The sequence below is a fragment of the Vulpes lagopus genome, chromosome 1 (genome assembly GCF_018345385.1).
Source record: "Vulpes lagopus strain Blue_001 chromosome 1, ASM1834538v1, whole genome shotgun sequence".
Classification (NCBI taxonomy): Eukaryota; Metazoa; Chordata; class Mammalia; order Carnivora; family Canidae; genus Vulpes; species Vulpes lagopus.
In genome coordinates, this window is record NC_054824.1 from 127134424 (window position 1) to 127148163 (window position 13740).

Here is a 13740-nt window from a genome sequence, read left to right on the forward strand (position 1 = left end):
CTATTTTATCATCAAAAGGGTTGAATCTTCTATCCTCTCCTCACTCTTTCTTCTGCTTATTGATAAGCATTCTTGGTATCCAGAGAGGAGCTGATTCTGCATTCTAGAGCCAGCAAAGAAAATAATAAATATATTAAACTTGATATGTATTGTTTGAAGAAAACAAGAAATGTTCTCAGATATTACTTGATATTACTACAGTGGACAAATAATCTAGCTTGAGGACAGCTCTGCTAGTAGACAAATATGGATGATTTGTGCATCAAAAAGGGAAACAACACAGTTGGTAAGTGGAGACTTTTGAAAAATTCATGAAAATATAATGATGTCAAAAGGGGTACTATATTACAAATTATAATAAATAGTAATTGACACGCATATGTAAATGTCTTGATCAATAAAAAGTGAATATTTTATTGAAATTTCACAAACATAGCGTTGAAAATTTAGACATAGGCTCATGTTTTCTAAAAGGAGATAAAATAAGTAAAAAGATTTGTGTAAAATGTTAAAGAGGAATGATTAGTCTTTTTGGCATTTCTCTATTTTGTTTTGTTTTTTTAAGTATCAGATTACTTTGGCATCTTCTACTTTGGTTACTCAGACTGCCAAACTTTGGAAATCCCACTTATGTCACTGTGAGATAGTGCTTTTAGTTGTCACTTAGGATTCTATCAGGATATAGAGGCCTCAATTTTGGAAAAATAGACTGTGCTTGAAGACAAGGTTATACAAGGTGTGATGTGACTCTTTGCTATTATCAAGATTGTGTAATTATACTTTAAGTTCATTTGGAGGCAAAGAAAAATTTCTAAAATTTATGTTGGGAAGTAAAGAAGAGGCCCTGAGAAACTCTTCCAGTTTTACCCAAAAAGATGGACCATACAAATGCACCATGGAAGACTTTTAGTCTACAACGTGAGTTAGAGTGGCACTAGTTGAAAAAATATTGTGGTTATGGCATAAGGGGAAATCATGTAATATATTGGTGTTTATTCCAAAAGCAGTGAAAAAAATGAGTAGCAATGTGTGGAAATGACAGTGTTTGGTAAAAATGCCAGTCTTTGGACTAAAAGTACTTAGATTAAAATGAAATTGGTCAAAATTCTCTAAGGTAATAAAATGTTATCACTCCTAGACGCAGCACTACAATCCAGTTAAGAGGATAGCAATCTTTAGAAATTGAGACTGAAAATCTATCTAACAGCAGCACGATACAGAGAGTTACAATCTAAGTGATGATGAAGTCTTTGAAACAGAGCCTGACTCAGTTTACTGACAATTGGTGATATGTACAGTCCCAAGAGAGTGAAGGAAAGAAGGAAAGAAAGGAAATTCAGGGTGTTCAAACCTTGAGAATACCAGTTCAATTAAATACTACTGGTATTGCTGGAAACCATGCCTGGAGGCATGATGGAAAGCTTGCTATATCCCAGGCTGTACATATGGGAAATCTGAAACAGTCTGTGCTGAGAATTGAAGCAAAAGAGACAGTACTTATGGTTTTGCGATCTTGGAAAACACAGGTCTCTTCAAGTCCTGAAGCAAAGAAAATGTCTGCGGGCCTAAAAAAGTAGAATTAAGACTGGTGGTATTAAGACTGGTTCCAATAATTCAGTAATCATCTTTTGTTAGTGTAATTTATTATAAAGGACTAAGAAAAAAAACAAAAGAAGAAAAATATTAAATACTAAATGATGAAATAATAAGTGTGGTGGCTTTAAGGAGATGCAATTATTTTGAAAGAGACATGACAAATGTTGGGTGGAAGGCTTGATTAAAGGGGACTTCTATTACATAGTGAAAGTGAAACAAAACATTTACTTTTAAAAATAAATAAAATTATGTGGTAAACTTAAGATAACCAAAGCTCACTCTGAATCTTTTATAGAACATGAGCCCCAAAGAGAATGGAGTTACGATAACCATATGGATAGAGGGGAGGTTTTTATCTTTTTGAATTAAGGTAGCAAATTCAAGAAAATTACACAGGGAGTGCCAATGTTAAGGAGATGGAAAAGCAAAGATAAAAATAACCTGGACTTTTATTGATCATCAAGTAGAAGAGGCAGAGGTACCTGATTGACATGTTCAAGGTCTCTAACAAGACTAAAATTGGTGAGGGACACCTGAGTCACTCATTCAGTTAAGCATCTGACTCTTGGTTTCAGCTCAGGTCATGATCTCAGGGTTATGAGATCAAATCACACGTTGGGCTCCGTGCTAGGCATGGAGCCTGCTTAAGATTATCTCTCTTCTCCCTCTGCAGCCCCGCCCCTAAAAATAAAAGGATTGAGGGAATCCCTGGGTGGCTCAGCAGTTTAGTGCCTGCCATGGGCTCAGGGCATGATCCTGGAGTCCTGGGATCCAGTCCCACATCGGGCTCCCTGCATGGAGCCTGCTTCTCCCTCTGCCTGTGTCTCTGCCTCTCCCTCTCTCTCTGTCTCTCTTTCTCTCTCTCTCTCTCTCTCTCTCTCTCTCTCTCTCTCTCTCTCTCTGTCTCTGTGTCTCTCTCATGAATAAATAAAATCTTTAAAAAATAAAAAAAATAAAAGGACTGAAATTGGGTGAACACCACTCCCTATGATCCTGGCAATAGAACCTTCAAGCTAATAGCATTATCATGAGGAAATTCTCATGTAAATGAAATAAACAGTAATAGAACCTTGGGAGCTCAACCTTGGGGCCAGAACTGGAAAGGAACTTGCTTTAGGTTGTGCTATTGGCAAAGAACGAATTGATGCTAAGGAAGAATTTGAGTTGTATGTAAGAGAGCAGTTGAATGAACTTCTGGATACTGCTGGTTATTACTTGATCATGGTCAGGTCAGCGTGTTCAGTAAATCACACAATTTGCTTTCTGTGTTGCATCGTCAATTCTTCGCTCTGGCTTTGCTGCCAAAAAGAACTATGTATTGGAAAAGAGAGGCTCACTTTTACTTTTATTTGTCCTGGAATCAGAGCCATCATTGCAAACTGCAGTTATATATTTTCCCAGAGCACTGGGACTGTCTAGCACAATTGTTGAGCTTGGCATCAAAATGGACTTTTATCATCAAGATGCCTTAGAATTTCTTTTCCAATGTTGTTTACACCTTCTCACTATCAAAATTATAACCCTCATGAACTCATAAAATTGACTATTATCCTTCAAATGAAATGAAATTCCAAGAGAATAAAACCTTATTGGGCTTCTATTAAAAGAACATGAACAAGACCATGTGCAGAGGACACTCTTTCCTTGTGGATCCATATAATTGTACAATTCTCTGATTTGCATTATATCAGTACAGAGACTTTCAGTTTCATAAATGATAGTCCGTATTACCATTTTATTGCCTATTCACTTATTGGATATTTATAGCTTCTGATTATAGCATTCTGTCCCAATAAAAATGGATAAAACCCTGTTTAATTTCAGTAAAAATCAGATCATAGAAGTTCATTCTGAAATACTAATAATAAACGTGAAATGCTATTTCCATCTGAGATTTTGAGCAGAGCCATGGCATGAAATGGCTGAGTGAGGACATATGGATGGAAGTTATGTCAGTAAACTAGCTTCCAAATATGATGTTTTAAGAAGTTTTCAATTCATTTAAGGAAACAGAATAAATGACCCGAACAGAATCATGATAGGCTTCAGATAAGCTGTAGCCCAAATACTTGTGATAATAAGATTTCTCATAACCTTCAGGTTTACATAGAACAAAATACTCATGAACTTGGACAATTATTAAAAGAACACTTCTCAGTACAATAACAACATTATGGGTCATTACATTCATAAATGAAGTCAACAATGTAATCGTGAAATTTCTTAAAGGACTTCTTAAAATAGTTATGTTATAAAAATGGTGTGTAGTAGAAATTAATTTCTTCAATGGGGTTTCTGAATTGAACAAATACATGGTAATTAAATAAAGAAATCAGATTAAGAGACTTTGTATCTCAGGGTGCCTAGGTGGCTCAGTCAGTTAAGCATCTGGTTCTTGATACCAGGTCTTGATATCAGGGTTCTGAATTCAAGCTTCACATACATTAAAAAGAGGGAGAGAGAGAGAGAGGGAGAGAGAGAGAGAGAGAGAGAGAGAGAGAGAGAGAGAGAGACTGTGTATCTCAATTGGCTAACAGACACATGAAAAGATGCTCGACATCATTTATCATTAGGGAAATACGAATCAGAACTATAATGAGGCACCATTTCACACCTGTCAGAATGGCTAAAATTAGCACATAAAACAACAGATGTTGGCAAATGCAGAAAAGAGGGTTCCCCTCTTACACTGTTGGTGAGAATGCAAACTGGTGCAGCCACTCTGGAAAACAGTAGGGAGGTTCCTCAAAAAGTTAAAAATAAAATTATTCTATGATCCAGCAATTGTACTACTAGGTATTTATCCAAAGGATACAAAAATGCTGATTTGAGGGGGCACATGCATTTCAATATTTATAACAGTATTATCCACGATTGCCAAATTATAGAAAGAGCCCAAATGGCATTATCAACAATTACCAAATTAGGGAAAGAGCCCTAATGTCCATTGACTGATGAATGGGCAAAGAAGAAGTGTTATATACACAGAATATTGCTCTGCCATCAGAAAGAATGAAATCTTGCCATTTGCAATGACATGGATGGAGCTAGAGTGTATTATGTAAGCAAAATAAGTTAGTCAGAGAAAGACAAATACCATATGATTTCACTCACATGTAGAATTTAGGAAACAAGACAGAAGAACATAAGGGAAGGGAAAAAAAAAAAAGAGAGAAAGAGGTAGACAAACCTGAAAGACTCTAAGCTATATAGAACAAACTGAGCGTTGCAGAAGGGGACTGGTGGGGGCTGGGTTAAATAGGTGATGGGTATTAAGGAGGACACTTGCTGTGATGAGCACTGGGTGTTGTAAGTAAGTGATGAATCACTGAATTCTACTCCTAAAACTAATACTGCACTGTATGTTAACTAGAATTTAAATAAAAACTTGAAACATAATAAATAAATAACAAGTAAGGCAAAGAGAAAGTGTTATTGATAAAACATTACATTCTGTTCCAAATGCTTCAACTCTAACTTGACTCTGGAGAGAAAATAAAGCTCAGTTTATTTTTTTTTATTTAAAAAAAAAAGATTTTTCTTCTTGTCTACCCTGATAGTCTTCATTTATTTAATTCCTACTTTTTCTTCAACCCACTCCAAGCTGCGTTCCATCCACACACTCTATACTTTGTGATTTCAGTAAGTTTGCATATGTTTAATTTAATATCAGCACTTTTGGCATAATTTTTTTCTTGACTCATTATTTTTCCTTGACTTCCATAATACTATAATATCATGGTTTTCTTCTTAAGTATAGTGCTGATCATTCTCAGTCTGTTTTACAGTTAAACAGGCAACAAAGACTCTATTTAATACTATTTCAATACATAAGAAAGGCCCAAACTCAATCTGAACACAGCTTTGATACAAAAGGCAGGAGGTAGAGTTTTTAAGAGCTGAGGTGAATGGGAGATCATAGACCATCTGGGTTTGTTAATTGGCTTTACCAACAGGAAAGGAAATTTTCTCATGACTTCATGACAGAAAATATTGTATAACTTGGAGCTAAGTGTTCCCCAAAGTTAGGCCCCTACCTTCCAACAGAAATTGGGAGATGGAGCTACTATCTTCCTTGATTATCACATTTCAAACAATGATTCCTCCATCTTTGAGAAAGATAATACTTAACTGTGCAAATGACAAGAGGCTCTTAAAAATATTTACATCCCAGAATATTACTCAGCCATAAAAGGAATGAAACTTTGCCATTTGCAACAATATGGATGGATCTAGAGAGCATAATGCTAAGTGAAATAGTCAGAGAAAGACAAATACCATGTGATGGAATTTAAGAAAAAGAAACAAACAAACAAACAAACAAAACCAGACTCTTAAACATGGAGAACAAATGGTGGCTACCAGAGAGGAGATGGGTATTCTTCCATCTCCTGTCTCGTAAAATAGGCAAAGGGGATTAAGAGTACACTTATCTTGATAAGAATGAAGTAATGGATAGAACAGTTAAGTCACTTTATTGTGCACCTGAAACTAATATAACACTGTATATTAATTATATTGGAATCTATAAAAATTTGCATCTCAAAGCAGCCAAGAAGAAATTTACATTTACAGGTTTTCTAAAGCAAATGCTCCAGGGGAAGTTAGGGGTCTAGAGACAGGAAGAAGCCTATCTAAAATTTGGTTGAGCTGAGGGAAATTTTAAGGTCAGCTCTCTTTGCCACATATTTGAATTTGCAGTTTTATTTATGAGAGATTTTTTTTCCTTAAATTTCTTCCATAGATATTCTTGTCCACTTTAATAGCTTCATCATCTATATTCTAATGATGTCCAAATCCTATTTTCTAGCCCAGCACTATCTTTTGCACTTGAGACCTCTCTATTCAGTTGCCTAAATCCTTCTTCACTTTCATGTTCCACAAGCCCTTCAAAATGCCCCAATTCTAATCTTAACCTTAATACTTGTGCTGATATCCACCAACTCAAATTAAATACACTTCTTCAGCTCCAAATAGAATTAGAAGTAAATTCTGTTAATGTTCTCTCCAGACTATCTCTCAAAATAGTTTATTTTTGAATTTACCTCTGTTTACACATTAGATCAGTCACTGTACTATGGTAACATGCCCTGCCTGTCACTGCTACCTCTACTAGATTTCTCTGTACCTTTATTCTTGCTTGGCTCCAGTTCTTTTTCTTCACTGCACCCAGTGTGATATTTTAAAAATACAAGTATTTTTTTCATCATTCTTCTGCTTAAAAGTCTTCAATTACATCTTCTGAGGCTAAGTTCAAAATGTTTGACAAGGCTTATATGACCCTCTATAACACAGCATCAGTCTACGTTTCTAGGTTTACTATTCACTGTATGCTCCAGTCATAGTGGTCTTTTCTCTAGTCCTTATAATAGATCATGCTTTCTTACTCTATGGTTTTCTCTACAAATCATTTACCTTATTCTTATGCTTCCTCCCAACCTCAGGATCAATGCTACTTTTTCTTCTTTCAAATTAGACTTTGCTTCCCTTGTATGTGATTTGTCCACTCTGTACTTCCTTTTTTGTAGGGGTCATCACAGATTATCAAATTCTTTGCTCTCTTAATTAGAACCTTCAGGAGGGTAGAGTCAGGATCAGGCTTTGATAGAGTAGTAATCATAGCACCTGGAGCAGAGGCTATGAGGAAGCCAATGTTTGGCAAATGGAATATATTCAATGAACCACAAATTAAAGTAGTAACTCCAAATACAAATGTTCACTGTACATCAGCATGCAAAACATCAGCTACACATCCTTCAAAATAAGATTATAGGCAAACTAATCCCTAACACCATTTTGGAGTGTAATACTAATGTAGCTCTTTCAAATTAGAGAATGTAAGGTGCAAATTTTGGCAAAGCAAGAACTATGTTGAAAGAGTAATACATATGTAATATAATACATTAGACTTGAGGAAATGTCACACCACTTATATCACCTGATCAGTTTTCCTAGTCATTCATATCATAATTTAGTTCATACAGTACATCACATTTAAAAGGTTAAGGCAAAAAGCCTGAGGATGTTGCCAAATTTACAACAGTATTTATAAATATTCATGAACCTATAGCATTTCCTCGAGATGCCCTTTGACAAACTTTCTAGGAGAATTGAGACTTTGTCAAGATTTCAAAGATCACATGATTGATGGTTCTAGTAGCTTATTATAAATATGCAATAGGTCTTCTCATCACTAGAAGTTGTTGAAAGTCTTGGGAGCACATATGTTCATACTAATAGTAATTAGTCACTAAGGATCCCATCAGACCACTTTACCATAGGCGGTTATTACCAACTCACCCAGAACATGATCTAGGAAACTCAACCTTAAAAGAGAGATGCAGAACTATTCAAACTGAACCCAGTCACATAAAATTTAAAAAGTAAAAAAGACTGACCATTTATTCACATATTGTGTTGTGAAAACAATTATATGCATCTGGTGATTATATCACTAGGGTGTATGTCAAACCTTACTAATGAAACGAGACTATAGCTCACTATGAAAAAAGCCCATTATGTAATACTTTCAAACCTCAGTATTTAATCAAATTCGTATTCTTACGGGTAAAGAAGAGGACATAGGGGAATACTTTTTAAAAAATACTGGCAAGGTTGATTGAGTAATTATTACCTATCAGAAATTATAAGGTTCAATGAAGAAGATGGAATGTGAGAGCATTCTCACACCCTTCTAGTAAGAGTCACATTTGATTTAATCATTTTTGGAAAGTATTGCACAGTATTCAATAAAATCTTTAAAATGTTCATAGCCCATTACCTTGTCCTTCCTTCCATATATAGTAATATATCTTAATGAAACAATTAGGCTTATAGAAAATGCTTATAGAACATTGTTATAATAATCAGCACCTGAAAATATCCCACATATTCAGTGATAGGAGGATTATTAGTATAATAATATGTCTGAATATTTAAGTACCTAGAAAAAATACTTAAAAAGAGTGTTTAATAAATAGGCTTGCTTAGACAAAGGAAAGAATAATCAGACTTCCAAATTACATACAAAATATTATAAATTATTTTTTAAAGATTTTATTATTTATTCATGACACACACAGAGAGAGAGGCAGAGACTGGCAGAGGGAGAAGCAGGCTCCATGCAGGGAGCCTGACGTGGGACTCGATCCTGGGGCCCAGGATCACACCCCAGGCTGAAGGCGGCGCTAAACCACTGGGCCACCAGGGCTGCCCAAAATACTATAAATTCTATATAGATACAGTATAATAGCAATGATTTTAATATATGCATAGAAAAAAAACAGAATAAAAATTAAGATCATGATATTTTAGAGTTTTAAAAGTATTTCATTTATATAATCAGAAAATCTCAGTTTAGTATTTTTTAAAGCAGATTTTATGATTTTGGGCAGTTTTAGGTCAAAGCAAAATGAGCAAAAAGGACAAGGAGTTCATATATACCCTTTGATTCCACATATACACAGCCTCCCACACTATCAACATCCCACTGAACCCACATTGACACAACATTATCACCCAAAGTTTATAGTTTGTATAAAGATTCACTCTTGGTGTTGTCTATTCTATGGGTTTTGGCAAGGAATCACCATTATAAAATTGCACAGAACTGTTTCATTGCCCTAAAACTGCTCTTTATTCTGCTTCTTCAACTCCTCTCTCCAGCCCCAATTTCCATGATGTTGTTTTTTTCCCAAATGGCATATAGTCTATAGTGTTGTATAGTTGGAATCATATAATATGTAGCCTTTCAGATTGGCTTTTTTTCACTTAGTAATATGCATAAATGTCTTTTCATTGTTTGATAGTTCATTTCTTTTTAGCTCTGAATATTATTCCATTGTCTGGATGTACATGAGTACTCATGGTTGATGCAGGCTGGCTTCAGTATTGAAATTCAGAATTATGAAATAGAATGCATGTTAGTGGCTCCCACATTCACTCTATAGTTACAGCCTTCCATTAAAAAGAAGAATTTTGCAGGAAATACCCACATTTTATATAAAAAACGTTTTACTTTACTGTGCTAAAGTTAAAATAAGAAACAAAGTGTCATATGTTATAACCAGAGTTATAATTATATATTAAAATTTCTGATTATTTTTCATGAAGGCATTTCTTATTTTGGGAAAAATCATCAGGATAAGCATTTTTACAGGTGACTGGAGGCTTTAAGGCAGAAATCATAGAGGCTTACCAGCTTTTCCCAGGGACAGGATATAGGGGATTTGAGCCTGACATTTCCTGTAGGAACTTTTCTGCATCACCCCCAATGTGGTAGTTAGATTCCACCAAAATAATTGAACCCATACATTTGGATGCACTAGTTTTCTCAAAAATAAAGGTTTTTCTCTGCTATTCTGTTTTTGCTCTGATTTTCCCTAGGAATCACAGACCACAGCATTGTAAGGCAGGACTTGGCTTTGCACATTATTCCAAAACCATTACCACGAGGTAATGTGTTAGGTGTAAGATTCTTGACATCAGAGACAAGCTCAAACACCTCCAGTGCCTAACCACTTCAGTTCTCTGTGGTACATCTCAGAATCCTGGGGAAGATGTTAAAGACAAGGTATGTCAGGCCATAAAGTTCCAGAATTATCACTAGCATTCATCTCTAGTTTAAGCTCCATTAACACAAATTCTGACAAGGCGATTCTTTTGTAAAATCCCAAATGTCTATGTGTATTTATTCCTATAACTTAATATTTATGTATTTATTTATTTATCTATTTGTTTGTTTGTTTTTAAAATACCTGCTGATTGATTTATCAGGATAAGATGGTTTCCTTGGATATAAATTCAAGAGGAAGTTCAAGTATTTTATTCACTTGGATATCCTTTCCTTGACAGGCAGGGTAGCAGGTTCTGGGACAAGCTAAAATCATTCCCTATTGAAAAAATTAAAAAGAAAAAAAAAGTACTACTACTAGTAGTAGTGGGCAGGAGTTAAATTTAAGCAAATTATTTTTTTCAGTAATTCCTAATTGTTTTTGAATACTGAAGTTTGGGAGGAAGTTTCCACTGGGTTCAGGAGGTAGGTGTGACTTCTGCATAGTGCTAAGAAGAAAAGGGCAGGAATAGGGTCCAAGTAGTTTGGTGTCTTAGCCCACAGATGTCAAGATGATATCTACTGACTTCTCTGAACTTCCTACTGTCATCTGCATTCTTACCATGTCCAAAAGCAGCAGTTGAGAATTCTAGGATGCCATGACCACCCTGGAACACATCAGCCAGGAGCAATGTGTGGGTATGCTTGTTACCCCGCACTTTGTCTGACCTCTCACAAGGGGACATTCCCAGGAATTTCACCATATTACCCACAGCCTTTTCAAGTGTTTTGATGCTAGACAAGGTGAATGTTTCTTCCTTCTCAAACTCATCCCCTACCTCATCCCAGGCTGTTTCAGAGTTCAACTTCATGACCTTTTAGATGTGATCAGCAATGATGACATCCAGATCTTCCAGCACATATTCATCTTTATAGCCTTCATCATCAATCTCCCCAGTTGTGGTATCATAGTCCTTGACAGTGAACTTTGTTATGCAGCTGAATGTGCAGGCCACATCTGTGGGGTCTTCCTTCCACATCTGGGGTGCCACCAGTGTGCAACAGGTCCCAGGCTGGTTGTAGGATAGGTTTTGGGAAGACTTGCAGTAGAGCAATTGGTAGGCTTCTGTGGGCTGACTCCATCTGCATTGTGATGTTTTCCAAAGTCTAGTCATTGAGTGTGTCTCTGCAGTCAAACTGGAACTCCATGTGGTCTGTGAAGGTATGTTTGGTGCAGTGATGACATACTCTGTCTCTGGCTCAATGAGGGTCACAGGTTTAAGTGAGGACTTGAAGAGGGGACCCCTCCCATGGAACTCTGGTACTGTGGCCAGCTATTCCTGGAAGATCTCTTACTCGGTGGCTACCACTTTCTCAGGCTGCTTGGCAGCTGTGATGGGGGTGCTTTTGGTTCTCTTCTCTGACTTTGGCATGGTGGCCAGGGGCACCGACTGGAGGTCAATAGGTTTTTCTGATGGATCTAGAGTTTACTGCTGCAGATATCTCTCCACACCAGTGAGGAGAATAGTCAGACCATTTAAGATTTAGCCTGAACTGAGGGCCTTCTGCTTCCTCTCCAGGATATTGAAATAGTAGGTGTCTTGGTCCCTTGCTTCACTATCATCATTCATCACACACCTCTTAAGCAACACCAAGATGTTAGGTAACATCTCTTCTTAAAAAAAAAAAAAAAAAAAAAAAAAAAAAAAAAAAAAAAAAAAAAAACATCTCTTCTTTCTGGGCTCCAAACTTGGCCAGAACACTCACAGCACCTGCCCAGACCTCCTTATGCTCCAAGACCAATGAAGCAGATATATATGGACAGATTATTGCTCTTGGACCCCTCCTGGCCCAGGAGATGCAAGACACGGGTAGCCAGCATGGTAAACTCACAGTCCTCTATGAACTCACACAGGTACAACAGCCTGATTCCCCTTGCTTTCTGGGTTCTCCTTAATGATGCTGATGGTGCAGTCCATGATGGTCTACTTGTACTCAAAACCACACTCTTCCCACAGCATGGTGAATAGGAAGTTCATGACCACAGCATGTTTTGAGGATAATTCTGGCACTGATGGCCTCGACTACTACCACCTTGAACCCATCTGAGATCTCCAACATGAAGGATGAGATCTGCTTCATGAGGCAGTTTTGCTGCCCATCTTGAGGAATGTGGTGATGGCCACTGTGGTGATGCTACAATTCAAGTATGTAATCAGGTTCTCAACATCCAGATTGCAGGTCATCACTCCTGACAGATGCTTCATGGCCACTTTATTAAGGGTGCACACAGCAATGGCCTTGGATGAACTTCAAAACATCTGGAACACTGATACAACTGGGGCCAGCTCTTTGGCACTTCAGCCTGGCAGATTGACAATGGACAGGGCAGTTTCGTACACCACCATATTATGCTTGTTGGGCAAACAGCTCTCAATGAAGTCAAACAGTGGGCTATCATGGCTGCCATCCTCTTCCTCCAGCTGCTTGCTGGCCACCTGCATCATCATGCCGTAGGCAAAGGGATTCATGAGATTGTGCTCGGTGAACTTGCTAATCAGCTTATTGACAGCCAGGTGGTCATTCTTATGCACATGGTAGATGAACCCCAGTGCATGGTACTGGACTATAGGTTTATCACTGAGTCCTGCCCCCTAGGTCTCATTCACCCAGAGCTTGACAAAGCTGCACTTCAGCAGGTGCAAGCAAGATACCAGGGAAGAGCTGGAGACACTGAGCACCTTGTCTATGAGGGCCTGTTTCATGTAGCACTCAACAGCCTGCAGCATGGTACTCAGTAATCTATTAGAGGGTATGCATAGCCAGCCCCTGGTGGTCATCTTCTTTCCTGGTCATTTCCATTGTCAGGGTGCTGGTGATGATAACGATAACCTCATCAATACAAGATATCTCCTTGATGATCAAGAAGCACATCCAAAAGAGTGTGGGATCATTAGACTGAAAGAGCTTGGTCATGGCAACAAAGGCCATGGTCACTTCAGTGGTCCCTAAGCATTCCCTTGGTTTATGAGGAAAAGGATCTTGGTGAGGATGTGGGCACATTTTTGAGAGTTGATAGAAGTTTCAAGAAATACATGGGCCTCCTGGAGTACTGCACTCTTCTCAAGATACTAGAATAGGTTGGAGCCTCCACATGATTCATTGTCTCTCTTGTTGAATTTCTCCAGCATGGTGGTGTTGGCAATGTGCATAGTAGCCCTATGTTAGGTGCAGTGAGCACCAGTAGTCCAGTGGCAGTTCCATAAAGGCCACTTCCTGGCAACTACATCACCTTGCACCTTAACATTCTCTTAGTACAAACTTTCAGTTAAAAAAAAGAAAATGAAATATAAGTATTATGGTAACCCCCACTCATACCTTTGACCTGAACCAGTCTTCTATCTAGATATACGTGGGTGTAGTCAAGATGGAAAAGCTAATTTTATCAGGTCTGAGTATAGACTAAGGCTTACAGCATAGATGGTTTTAGGTACCACCTTAAGAATCTCCAATGTATATAGCTCCTATGGTGTTTTAATAAGATTGTTCATCTGATTTAATCAGAAACTTTCTTTAAACAACGTGTATATATA

General features: G+C 37.3%; 1 pseudogene; it reads right to left on the reverse strand.

Moving 5' to 3' along the window:
• Window positions 1-10700: 10700 nt before the first annotated feature.
• On the reverse strand, window positions 10701-13338 carry LOC121492343 (annotated as a pseudogene).
• Between the last annotated feature and the right edge of the window lie 402 nt (window positions 13339-13740).